A 12,015-nucleotide genomic window follows, 5' to 3' on the forward strand; every position below is an offset into this window, starting at 1 on the left:
AAAATATACGTTGATTAGTTTATTTGTGTACGTTACATTCATCCAGATTTTTAAAGTTATGTATCAATAGATATTTATTCTTATTGAATTGAACGGAGGGACGGATGAGATCACAGATATTTAGAAAACGAAAGGAAATATTATCAGTGTATGACTACCAAGAATCTATGACATGGCTTTATCCTGGCGGTGGTTTCTTCATTATTCTACAATATTCAACGCGTAAATAAGACTAGCAATCTTGATTGTGAAAATCACAGAATATTAGGGCAATAAAACACATACATACTTACATTTCTGATTCAATTCTAATGTAATTGTCTGTGTTGTTAATTGCCAGAGTAGTTACGACAATGACAGCTGGAATACCTGTCAACAACATTTACAGAAATGAATAAATATTTGTTGATATTAATGAAAATATTTAATAATAAATACATGACATTTGAATAAATGTAGTCGATTATGCTTTGTCCAAAAGAAATTAGTAATATATTTCGTATCTCACACAGGTCACTCCTAGACACTTGATCATTTTGCTTCTAGAATAGGTACGACTGACAGATAACTTCGATTCTATCAACTCTATTTCAGTGGCAAACAACGAGTAAAAAACACTGGATAATGGTGTAAAGACTAAGCTATATGGAAGACAACAACAATTCACTCACACTAACTTCTTCACAAATTTCTCGGTGCATTAGGTGAAAGTGCAAAATGAGTAAGTCTTAGAGACGAAGTCGAAGCGAAACTGTGTGAATGAAATTGTAACCTGAGGCTGCTCGAATGACTTAAGTAGTAAATTTATTCCTTTGTAATTTTCGTTTCCTACGTATGTTTCGATGTGCTTTTCCATGCACTTTTGCGTCACCATATTTACATCTTGCTTGAATTATTTTCATATCTCTCCAACGTTACTAATTTATTCAAGCCGATACCATGACCGTTTACCACATTACCTTTCTCACTTAAAGAATCCCAAAAGACATGATGTAAAGTGTTTCGTTTAGTACTCAGAATTAAAATCCCATGAAAGTCAATTCTTTCTTTCATTTTTGCTTCAATAAAATCAATAAGTGAGTATTTTCCGCATCAACAAATTCACATCTATAAAACTTTTACACAGAGAATATATGTACGGGATAGATAGATGGCTAGACAACTAGATAGATAGACAGAGAAAGAGAGAGAATGCGTGTGTGTGCGTGTGATAAAGAGAGAGAGAGAGAGAGAAAAGAAAGAGAGAGAGAGAGAGAGAGAAAGAAAGAGAGAAAGAAAGAGAGAGAGAGAATACGTGTGTGTGCGTGTGATAGAGAGAGAGAGAGAATACGTGTGTGAGCGTGTGATAGAGAGAGAGAGAGAGTGAGAGAAAGAAAGAGATTGAGAGAAAGAAAGAGAGAGATGAAATTAGCGATAAAGTGAGATAAAACCATTATACATACCCCAGGCCAAAATTAAAATCCTCTTGATAAAAGATGACCGAATGGTTTTGAATACAAACAGGCCTCGATAAATATGAATTGCTTCTACAGTCATCCCCATGAGAGATGTCAGAAGGAAGTAGTGTAACACAGCAGCCATTGCCTACAACAACAATACCAACAATAAAGATATCTGACATTGACGCATGGCCTATACTCTTTACTCTTTTACTTGTTTCAGTCATTTGACTGCGGCCATGCTGGAGCACCGCCTTTAATCGAGCAACTCGATCCCGGGACTTATTCTTTGTAAGCCCAGTACTTATTCTATCGGTCTCTTTTGCCGAACCGCTAAGTGACGGGAAAATAAACACACCAGCATCGGTTGTCAAGCAATGCTAGGGGGACAAACACAAACACACAAACATACACGCACACACACACACACACACACACACACATATATATATATATATATATATATATATATATATATATATATATATATATATACATACATATATAGGACGGACTTCTTTCAGTTTCCTTCTACCAAATCCACTCACAAGGGTTTGGTCGGCCCGAGGCTTTAGTAGAAGACACTTGCCCAAGGTGCCACGCAGTGGGACTGAACCCGGAACCATGTGGTTGGTAAACAAGATACTTACCACACAGCCACTCTATTTCGCAGAGGTGGCGTATAGATTTGATTGACATTTTGTATTATTGAACCCAGACGGATAAACATTAAATAAATCCCACTGACATTTTAATAGAAATCTCAAAAAGATGTCCTTCAATATAAAAAGGCATTTCGTTTGATGTTTTTGTCAATACACTACATTATTACGTCATAGTAATGGCTTCAAATTTTTGCTCAGGGCCAGGAATTTTGGGGTTGTGCCTAAGTCGATTACATCGACTCCAGTGCTCAAATGGTACTTTCTTAATTGTGGAGGCGAATGGCTTAGTGGTTAGGGTGTCAGCACCATGATCGTATGATTGTGGTTTCGATTCCTGGTCCGGGCGACGCGTTGTATTCTTGAGCAAAACACTTCAGTTCACTCAGTCCACTCAGCTGGCGAAAATGAGTAACGCTGCGATGGACTGGCGTCCCGTCCAGCTGGGGAACGCATATGCCATAGAAACCGGGAAACCGGGCCCATGAGCCTGGTTAGGCTTTAGTGGAGGTACATGGCCTAGTGTTTAGAGCAGCGGACTCGTAGTCGAGGGATCGCGGGTTCGAATCTCAGACCAGGTGATGTGTGTGTTTATGAGCGAAATACCTTAGCTCCACGCGGCTCCGGCAGAAAAGAGTAGCGAATTTCTGCTGACTCTTTTGCCACATCTTTCTCTCAGTCTTTCCTCCTGCATCATGCAGCTCACTTACGACGGACCGGCGTCCCGTCCAGGTGGGGAACCTATACGCCAAGGAAACCGGGAAACCGGCCCTTATGTGCCAGCAATGGCTCGAGAAGGAACAAAAAAACTTACTTAATTGACCACGAAAGTATTAAAGGCAATATCGACCTCTGTGGAATATGAATTCAGAATGAAAAGACGGACGAAGTGTTGCAAAGAATTTTATCCGCCTCGTTAACTTTTCTGCTAGATCGCCGCCTTCATCATTACATCGTGATAATATCAATAATAATTATTTCTTCTACAGACACGAGGCCTGAAATTTTGGTGGAATGTCTTAGTCGGATACTTTGACCAAAGTGCTCAGCTGGTACTTATTTTATCGATCTCGAAATGTGAAAGGTAGAATTCGATCTCAGAAAGTAAAGACGGACGAAATGCCGCCAAGCATTTTGTCCGGCGTGCTAACGATTCTGTGACGAGTTGAGCAAGTATTAGAGAGAGCGAGGTTAATCGATACTATCGATCTCAATACTCGGTTGTTACTTTAATTCATCGACTCCTGAGTGGATGACAAGGTTCAACCTTTACTTTCATCCCTCTTGGGGTCGATAAACGAAAGGAACAGTCAAGTATAAAGATCGATGATATCGACTGAATCCCTTCTTCCTAAAAATTGCCTGATTAGATAGAAAGGCTCGAAGGGATAAAAAAAAAATTCGAAGAATGTTGAACAGGAATCTAGCATAGACATATGGGGTGCGCTAACACTTTATATAAAGGCGAGCGGATGGGTGGAAGATGTCTTACAAAATTACAGTTTGACGAAATAAAAGTTATTTACATTATTTACATTTGAAGGATATTTCTCCTCATCTTGTTTGTTATTAACACAAAATTTCGGCTGATATACCCTCCAGCCTTCATCAGGTGTCTTGGGGAAATCTCGAACCTGGGTTCTCATTCTTAAGGTATTTTTCGATAGCGTTGTTGTTGTTGTTGTTATTATTATTATTATTATTCAGATCACTGCCTGGAATCGAATTCGGAATCTTGGTGTTAGTAGCCCGTGCTCTTAACCACTACGCCATATGCCCGTCATATTATTATCACTCATTTCTTGGTATTTCTGAGACAGTTAATCATTATCAAATGAAAACTGGTTCACCTTCTAGCTGATTCGGTGAACGGAACATCCTGATCGTGAAATTAAGATGCAAGTGGATGAGGACTCCAGAGACACAGGTACCCTTAACGTGAACAGAATGTGGCAAAGCTGGCCCTTCTAAAGTAAAAGTAGCATTCGGTTTTGCCAGCTGAGCGGAAGGGGACAATATGGAATAAAGAGTCTTCCTGACGACGTCGACCTCACGAATTTAGAATCTGTTGTTGTTGTTGTTGTTGTTAAGCAACAAGACGGGTAAGGGTTATTAGGCGATGGTCTAGGGCTTAGGGGTGGGAGACCCCGGACTTAGGAAAAAAAACTTTGTTCGTCTTGTTGTAGTCGAGGGCTCTTCGTTGACGCCCGACACCACTGTGAGGTGGCCCTCGAAGTCGCTGGAAATGGAGATCTCCAGGTCCAAACTCTTGAATGGCCGAATTTAGAATCTTGAGCAAAGTGACATAACCACTTAGCGACGCACCCTCACTGGTCAAATGAAAGAATGTAAGAACGAACAACGGAAAGATTAAATGTAATATCAATAGAAATATTGGAAATAATTTGGAAAGAGCCACAACATGGGCTCTCTTACTGGATGAAATCTGTTTAGTAGACTTTCTTTCACAATGAGGGATTTGCACTTACATAGCATGGACTGATAAGCATATTTTTACGAAAATGAGACAATAGGCGCAGGAGTGGCTGCGTGGTAAGTAGCTTGCCTACCAACCACATGGTTCCGGGTTCAGTCCCACTGCGTGGCATCTTGGCCAAGTGTCTTCTACTATAGCCTCGGGCCGACCAAAGCCTTGTGAGTGGATTTGGTAGACGGAAACTGAAAGAAGCCTGTCGTATATATGTATATATATATATATGTATGTGTGTATATGTTTGTGTGTCTATGTTTGTCCCTCTAGCATTGCTTGACAACCGATGCTGGTGTGTTTACGTCCCCGTCACTTAGCAAAAAGAGACCGATAGAATAAGTACTGGGCTTACAATGAATAAGTCCCGGGGTCGATTTGCTCGACTAAAGGCGGTGCTCCAACATGGCCGCAGTCAAATGACTGAAACAAGTAAAAGAGTAAAAGAGTGCCATGCACACAAAAAAAACAAAAAATACTTTAAATAACTTCTTAGTATATAATGGGGGCAAGTTTTACATCATCTCAAAAGTCATTAGTTGAACTATTAGTCCTCTGGCATTCTGGGGGGTATCAGAGCGTTTGAGTGATATTAGACCCCAACAAACGCCCGTAAATTAAATGTATCTATCTGGGCCACGATTTTGGTCTGTAGTCCTGTGCCTTACGGCGACGATCGGGACCCATCGTGTTTTATGTTAAATATGTGTTCACTTACCTTACAAACAGCTGTTATTTTGTACTATATTCTTGGAACCCAACAAGAAAGATAAAATAAGTGGCAGCTAAAGAAACGCACAAGTTTACTAAAACCTTGGAAGACGTTAATTTCCATAGATTTCTGAAATAACGAAAACAAGAAATAATACTGCATTAAATTAACACAAATATAAAATGCATTGTTCAAAGCACAAAATAGTATTACAACTATGTTTATAGGTGATGGTTATTCGAAATATAAATGATATGTTGACTATGCATTTACAATATGTATTTAGACATGGTGTAGTGTAGCTGTGTGTAATAGGCTGTATTAGATATAAAGCATTGTGTTTATTGTTGACTGTGTTCATTGGGTAGGTGGAGGTACGTGGCCTAGTTGTTAGAGCAGCGGACTCGCGGTCGAGGGAACGCGGGTTCGAATCTCAGACCAGACAATGTGTATGCTTATGAGCGAAACACGTAAGCTCCACGCGGTTCCGGCAGAAAAGAGTAGCGAAATTCTGCTGACTCTTTTGCCACATCTTTCTCTCAGTCTTTCCTCCAGCATCATGCAGCTCACCTACGACGGACCGGTGTCCCGTCCAGGTGGGGAACCTATACGCCAAAGAAACCGGGAAACCGGCCCTTATAAGCCAGGCATGGCTCGAGAAGGAACAAACAGGTTTGATTGTTGATAGTAGTTCTGTACATGACGCATTGATAGTTGTTCATGATAGATGTCCGTACATGACGCATTGAACGTGGAAGCAATCCGTCGGTTACGACGACGAGGGTTCCGATTGATCCGAATCAACGGAACAGCCTGCTCGTGAAATTAGCGTGTAAGTGGCTGAGCACTCCACAGACACGTGCACCCTTAACGTAGTTCTCGGGGATATTCAGTGTGACACAGAGAGTGACTAGGCCGGCCCCTTGAAATACAGGTACAACAGAAACAGGAAGTAAGAGTGAGAGAAAGTTGTGGTGAAAGAGTACAGCAGGGATCACCACCATCCCCTGCCGGAGCCTCGTGGAGCTTTTAGGTGTTTTCGCTCAATAAACACTCACAACGCCCGGTCTGGGAATCGAAACCGCGATCCTATGACCGCGAGTCCGCTGCCCTAACCACGCATTGAACGTAGAATACGCTGACGCACGCAAGCACACAACGTACACACATATATGTTGTTAATACATTAACAGCAATGCTACACTGTACAATAGACTACGACTGTAAGTTTTTGTCAACCCTGTATTCAACATGCAGTTTCAGGTATCATATTACACAGAGTGTCTCCTTGTCCATAAGAGTAAGAATCAGCCGGACTCGTTTAAATTCTGTGTTAGAGTACAACTCGCTAGGTCTCCACGGATACACAGTTTGTAAACTAGATTTCCTAAAATGTATAAGGAAATCTGCTTAACGAATTTGCGTATAAAATGCTCAATTATTAATTATTTTGAGTATTATTATGTGAAGATTTGTATGTTTTATATATGTATTCTTATCTAGATGTGCTCTTATATATTTAAATACTCTTTACTCTTTACTCTTTTACTTGTTTCAGTCATTTCACTGCGGCCATGCTGGAGCACCGCCTTTAATCGAGCAACTCGACCCCGGGACTTATTCTTTTGTAAGCCCAGTACTTATTCTATCAGTCTCTTTTGCCGAACCACTAAGTAACGGTTGTCAAGCAATGCTAGGGGGACAAACACAGACACACAAACACACACATATATACGACGGGCTTCTTTCAGTTTCCGTCTACCAAATCCACTCACAAGGCTTTGGTCGGCCCGAGGCCATAGTAGAAGACACTTGTTCTAGGTGCCATGCAGTGGGACTGAACCCGGAAGCATGTGGCTGGTAAACAAGCTACTTACCACACAGCCACTCCTGCGCCTATGATGAACTTCTGGAAAGTTTTACAGATTTTTACAGTTTCAGTGATAGATTGGCTCTGTAGTCTTTGATTTAGCTTTCCCCTTTCTGGTTTTGAGAAGCCTAATTTCATGTATGTATGTAAGTTATATGTATGCATGTATAAACACTGTCAGAAAGACATAGATTTCTGATTAAGATCAGGGAATACGGAGCAGCGTTAGACAAATATTGACATTCCAGCAAAACATATACCATACATACATATATACACACCGCACACACATATTCTCGATCACACCCAAAGGAAGCTAATCTGGTTGGATAGCGAATATAAACTCGTCAACAAGCTACAACTCGGTCACAGACATATTGTATAAAGATGATAGAGACCGATATAGTAGTAACAGTAAAGCCATACTTCTCTGAATTAACTCTACTTAAACACACAGAACACCCCTCACTCCTCTTTTTCGCATGTCATCGTTAATGTGAGTCGCTTACAAAACCTGCACTAAAATATTTGTCCAGTCAACAATCCTTCATCAAATTGACAACATTCTGGAATTCTTTTCACATCCATGATTTTTCTGCAGACATCAACTATTGATCTTACCAATCTGTGAGAATTCCACAAACTGTTGGACACTGTCTCTCTGCATTTGAACAGTTTACAAAATAAGATAGAAATTGAAATGCTTACTTGAAATAAACATGAACTATTGCTGTCAGAATGACACAGACAAATGATATTCCGGAACCAATGTTAGAAAGAATAGACAACATTTGACTATGTTTTACATCTCTTTCATTCTGGTAGACATCCTGCAATAGAAACAAACGACAACATATTATCCCCTCCTTTCTTATCTTATTTCTTTCTTATATGCTAAGTCAATACTTATATAAATTATGAGGGTTAATATAGGCGGGTGCCATCTTCTATTACATGTTACATGATATTTAACCCCAGTGTGACGTTTCACTGTCGTTATGATGTATATGAGATATCTGAGTCAAGTTCGAATATACCACCGTCCTATAAATCTTTAGTTCAAATTCATTGAAGGTATATCTTATTATATGTTATCAGTACAAATAATTGGAGCTGTTTGACCTAAACCGTTAATTGAGGGCGGACGTATGGCTTAAAATATGTGATAAATAAATATCCAGATAGTGTAATAAAGAGAAGTGAAGTTATTTAGTAATGTTCTAACAACACTGCCATTATGATGTCAGATGATAGTAGAACTTAAGGCGGCGAGCTGGCAGAATCGTTAGCACGCCGGACGAAAGGCTTAGCGTATTTCGTCTGCCGTTACGTTCTGAGTTCAAATTCCGCCGAGGTCGACTTTACTTTTCATCCTTTCGGGGTCGATAAATTAAGTACCAGTTACTCACTGGGGTCGATGTAATCGACTTAACCCCTTTGTCTGTCCTTGTTTGTCCCCTCTATGTTTAACCCCTTGTGGGCAATAAAGAAATAAGATGATAGTAGAACTGGTATTGAGTGAACTAACTTATTGCATTGCTTCAGCTATTCCTTTAAGCTAAAATATGTACAGAAGATAGGGGTAGGTTTTAGTTTTACGGGTAGCAGATGTGTTGTAGAAACTGACAGATATTGTATATATCTGCATTATTGACACAGAAGTTTCATGTAAATGAGAGGAGAGACCCTGTAACAGAATCATGAAGAGGCCAAATGTTTAACTTGTAAGCTACAAACATGGCTTTTGTGCTTTAGAGAATTATTGTATACTAAATAAGTACCGTAGATCCTCGAGTATATTCCGCCCGTGAGTATAATATGCAGGGGATTTTTAGGGGGTTGTACCTCTGAAAAACCTAAACCTTGTGTATAATACGCACTCCTTCTCTAACCTGAGTCAAGGAGGTCAATATAACGTCCTTGGTTTGTAAAAATGTATACGGTAACGTCCTTTATTATTTTTGTATATATAGCATAATGCAAACGTGTAGCTTCTTTGTACTTGACAGCAAAAAGAGACTCGGACATTGCTTAGGAAATATTTTTCAGTTTTACCGCGTATATAGTACGCTCTAGGGATTTTGACCTTTAAATTTTTGGAAAAAATTGCGGATTATACTCGAGGATTTACGGTATCTCTTACTTAGATTGTCATTCAGATTGTTTTAGCCCAATAGATTTTAAATTCAGCGAAAATGGTTGTTTTTCTCTGTCCCATGACATTCACCTTTGAGGAATTCTCATGCATTTAATTGAGGATGGTATCTTGGTTCATCAAGTAGACACCGTTCTGAGTTTAAACTGATAAACAGCAATAAGAGCACGATCAACAGTGCCCTATTACAAAATACCAACCTCACATATTTACTAAAATGATGGTTAATACGTGTTGAACTTATTTATGCACAGACAGGATTTCCAGTGTACTGGCAATTAACTGGTTGTCGTAATGTTACCAACCATTAGCATGGCAAAACTTGTAAGATGGTTACAAGTACAAAATACTTTTTTTCCAGGTTCATAGTCGGATGTATCACAGCCCTTTGCTGACCAGTGGGGATTACGCCCTGGGGATTCGTCCCAATAGACACATTGTGGGTTGGTGGCATTCTGAAATACAATTTAATCAAATTACTTTGTAATTAGAAATATTAAATTTCTAAATATCTCATAGAGATATGTACGGTGGTGGAGCGATAGCGTGGTTGTATACTGTCAACTTAACGTGACAGTCCTGTAAGTGAATTACACCACCGCTGTTTAGCCCTAGGAAGCATCGAGCATATTCCGCTCTTGAGTATAATATGCAGGGGATTTTTAGGGGGTTGTACCTCTGAAAAACCTAAACCTTGTGTATAATACGCACTCCTTCTCTAACCTGAGTCAAGGTGTATATAACGTCCTTGGTTTGTAAAAAATGTATACGGTAACGTCCTTTATTATTATTGTATATATAACATAATGCAAACGTGTAGCTTCCTAGGGCTAAACAGCGGTGATGTAATTCTCTTACAGGACTGTCACGTTAAGTTGACAGTATACAACCACTCTACTTTGTAATTAAAATACATGTAATGTATCTTTGCGAAAGTAACAAAATATCAAACAATGGTAATAAATGTTTAGTTATTATTGACACTGTGAACCCCAAATCACTGTTTGTAACGTAGCTGAACTGACAATTCAAATTTGTTTTTTAATCTATGTTTAGTATGATAATTTCTACTCCATCACATTAACAACTGATGTCGTTCTTGAAATATTTAGTGATCTACAAAATGACATGATGGTCATGGCTGTAATGTGTTTCATCAGAGGCCTACTGGATCAGAGATGACATGAAGGTAAACAACAATAACAACCTCAACTATGGTCAACGGAAGCCCAAAGAAATTTATCACATTTAAAATACACAGACGCAATCAATGAAGGCAATAGACAAACATATTAAGAAAATACACTGGTGATTCTAAAAAAACAACACAAATAACTGGAAACATATCCGCCGCGTGTATTATAAAGATAGTATAAGTTATAAGTTGAAACTACTACTACTACTACTACTACTACTACTACTACCACCAACACCAACACCACCACCACCACTACTACTACTACTACGACTTCTACTACAACACAAATGACTGGAAACATATCCGTCGCGTGTATTATAAAGATGGTATTATAAAGATATTTATAACTTGAAACTACTACTACTACTACGACTACTACGACTACTACTACTACTACTTGTTCCACCGCGGTCCGTGTTTCATTTGTGAGCAGTGGTGTATGGCCCTGAAACGAAACATAAACTGTGACAGCTATAACAAAATACATAGCGCTTACCGGATCTATTACATTGAATGCTATTGTAACTGGTTCATCACGGTTGGTTATATTAACATTGGGAATACTTGCAGCAATAATATGGCTGTTAATTTTCGTATTTGCTTTGGCACTTGAGTTTTGTATTACCTGTAAAGGGAAGCCGTTAGATAAACATATTTATTGCCATAGAAGAGTTTATTAATACATCGTTAAAGCATGGAATTAAACATTGGAGTTGTGCCACGACAATATTATTTTAGTCAGTACAACATATATTACAATATATATTACAATTGAGTTCATTACTGAGGGTTATCCTTGCCTTAAGGAATAGATAAATTGCTTTTACATCTAAATTGTAAATATTAAGAGCTGCTGTTATGTCTATGTACTTAAGAAAGTTCCTTGAAAATCAACGTATCCTTTGTTCAATCTTCTTACATAGCACCTTGGGAAAAGGGATTTCTACAACAGCTTGTGGTTGACAAGAATTTTGAGAGATGTATTTGGTAGCTGAAACTGTTGAAGAGATCCCAAATTTCAACATTTGTCCCTTGGCGTCCTGTTATTTATTTGATTTCTATTCACTTCGAGCTGTGCGGATAATACCGGACTGGCTTGGTGTCTAAACCTAATTGCCTATTTCAACTGAATCTAAATTATATATATATATATATATATATATCTATATATATATATATATATATATATATATATATATATATACATACCATGAATTACTACACAAAGAAATTACTAAGAAATATGAAATTGTACCTTTTAACACACTTAGAAACTGAACCTTGAGATTAGAGAAATAATATTGGATTATTACCTAGAAGAAAAAACGGAACCTTATACCCCCACTAGACCGAGAATCACACTCAAGGACCATAAAGAAAACTTTCTTGGTAACACGCAGGTCAGATTGATTTGCCCTACCAAATCTGACTTAGGCAGACTGAGTAAACTTATTCTGGATAAATATTTACCTGCTATACGTAACAAGATTA

General features: G+C 38.7%; 1 long non-coding RNA gene across 1 annotated transcript; it reads right to left on the reverse strand.

The window, feature by feature from the left end:
* Positions 1 to 285: 285 nt before the first annotated feature.
* LOC115231015 lies at positions 286 to 11,232 on the reverse strand. Its single transcript, XR_004997622.1, has 6 exons — positions 11,021 to 11,232; positions 9,632 to 9,781; positions 7,880 to 8,001; positions 5,308 to 5,430; positions 1,443 to 1,584; positions 286 to 369 (listed from the first exon to the last, which is right to left on the reverse strand). It is a non-coding gene; the product is annotated as an uncharacterized LOC115231015 (long non-coding RNA).
* Between the last annotated feature and the right edge of the window lie 783 nt (positions 11,233 to 12,015).

The sequence above is a fragment of the Octopus sinensis genome, unplaced genomic scaffold (genome assembly GCF_006345805.1).
Source record: "Octopus sinensis unplaced genomic scaffold, ASM634580v1 Contig17159, whole genome shotgun sequence".
In the NCBI taxonomy this organism is placed as follows: Eukaryota; Metazoa; Mollusca; class Cephalopoda; order Octopoda; family Octopodidae; genus Octopus; species Octopus sinensis.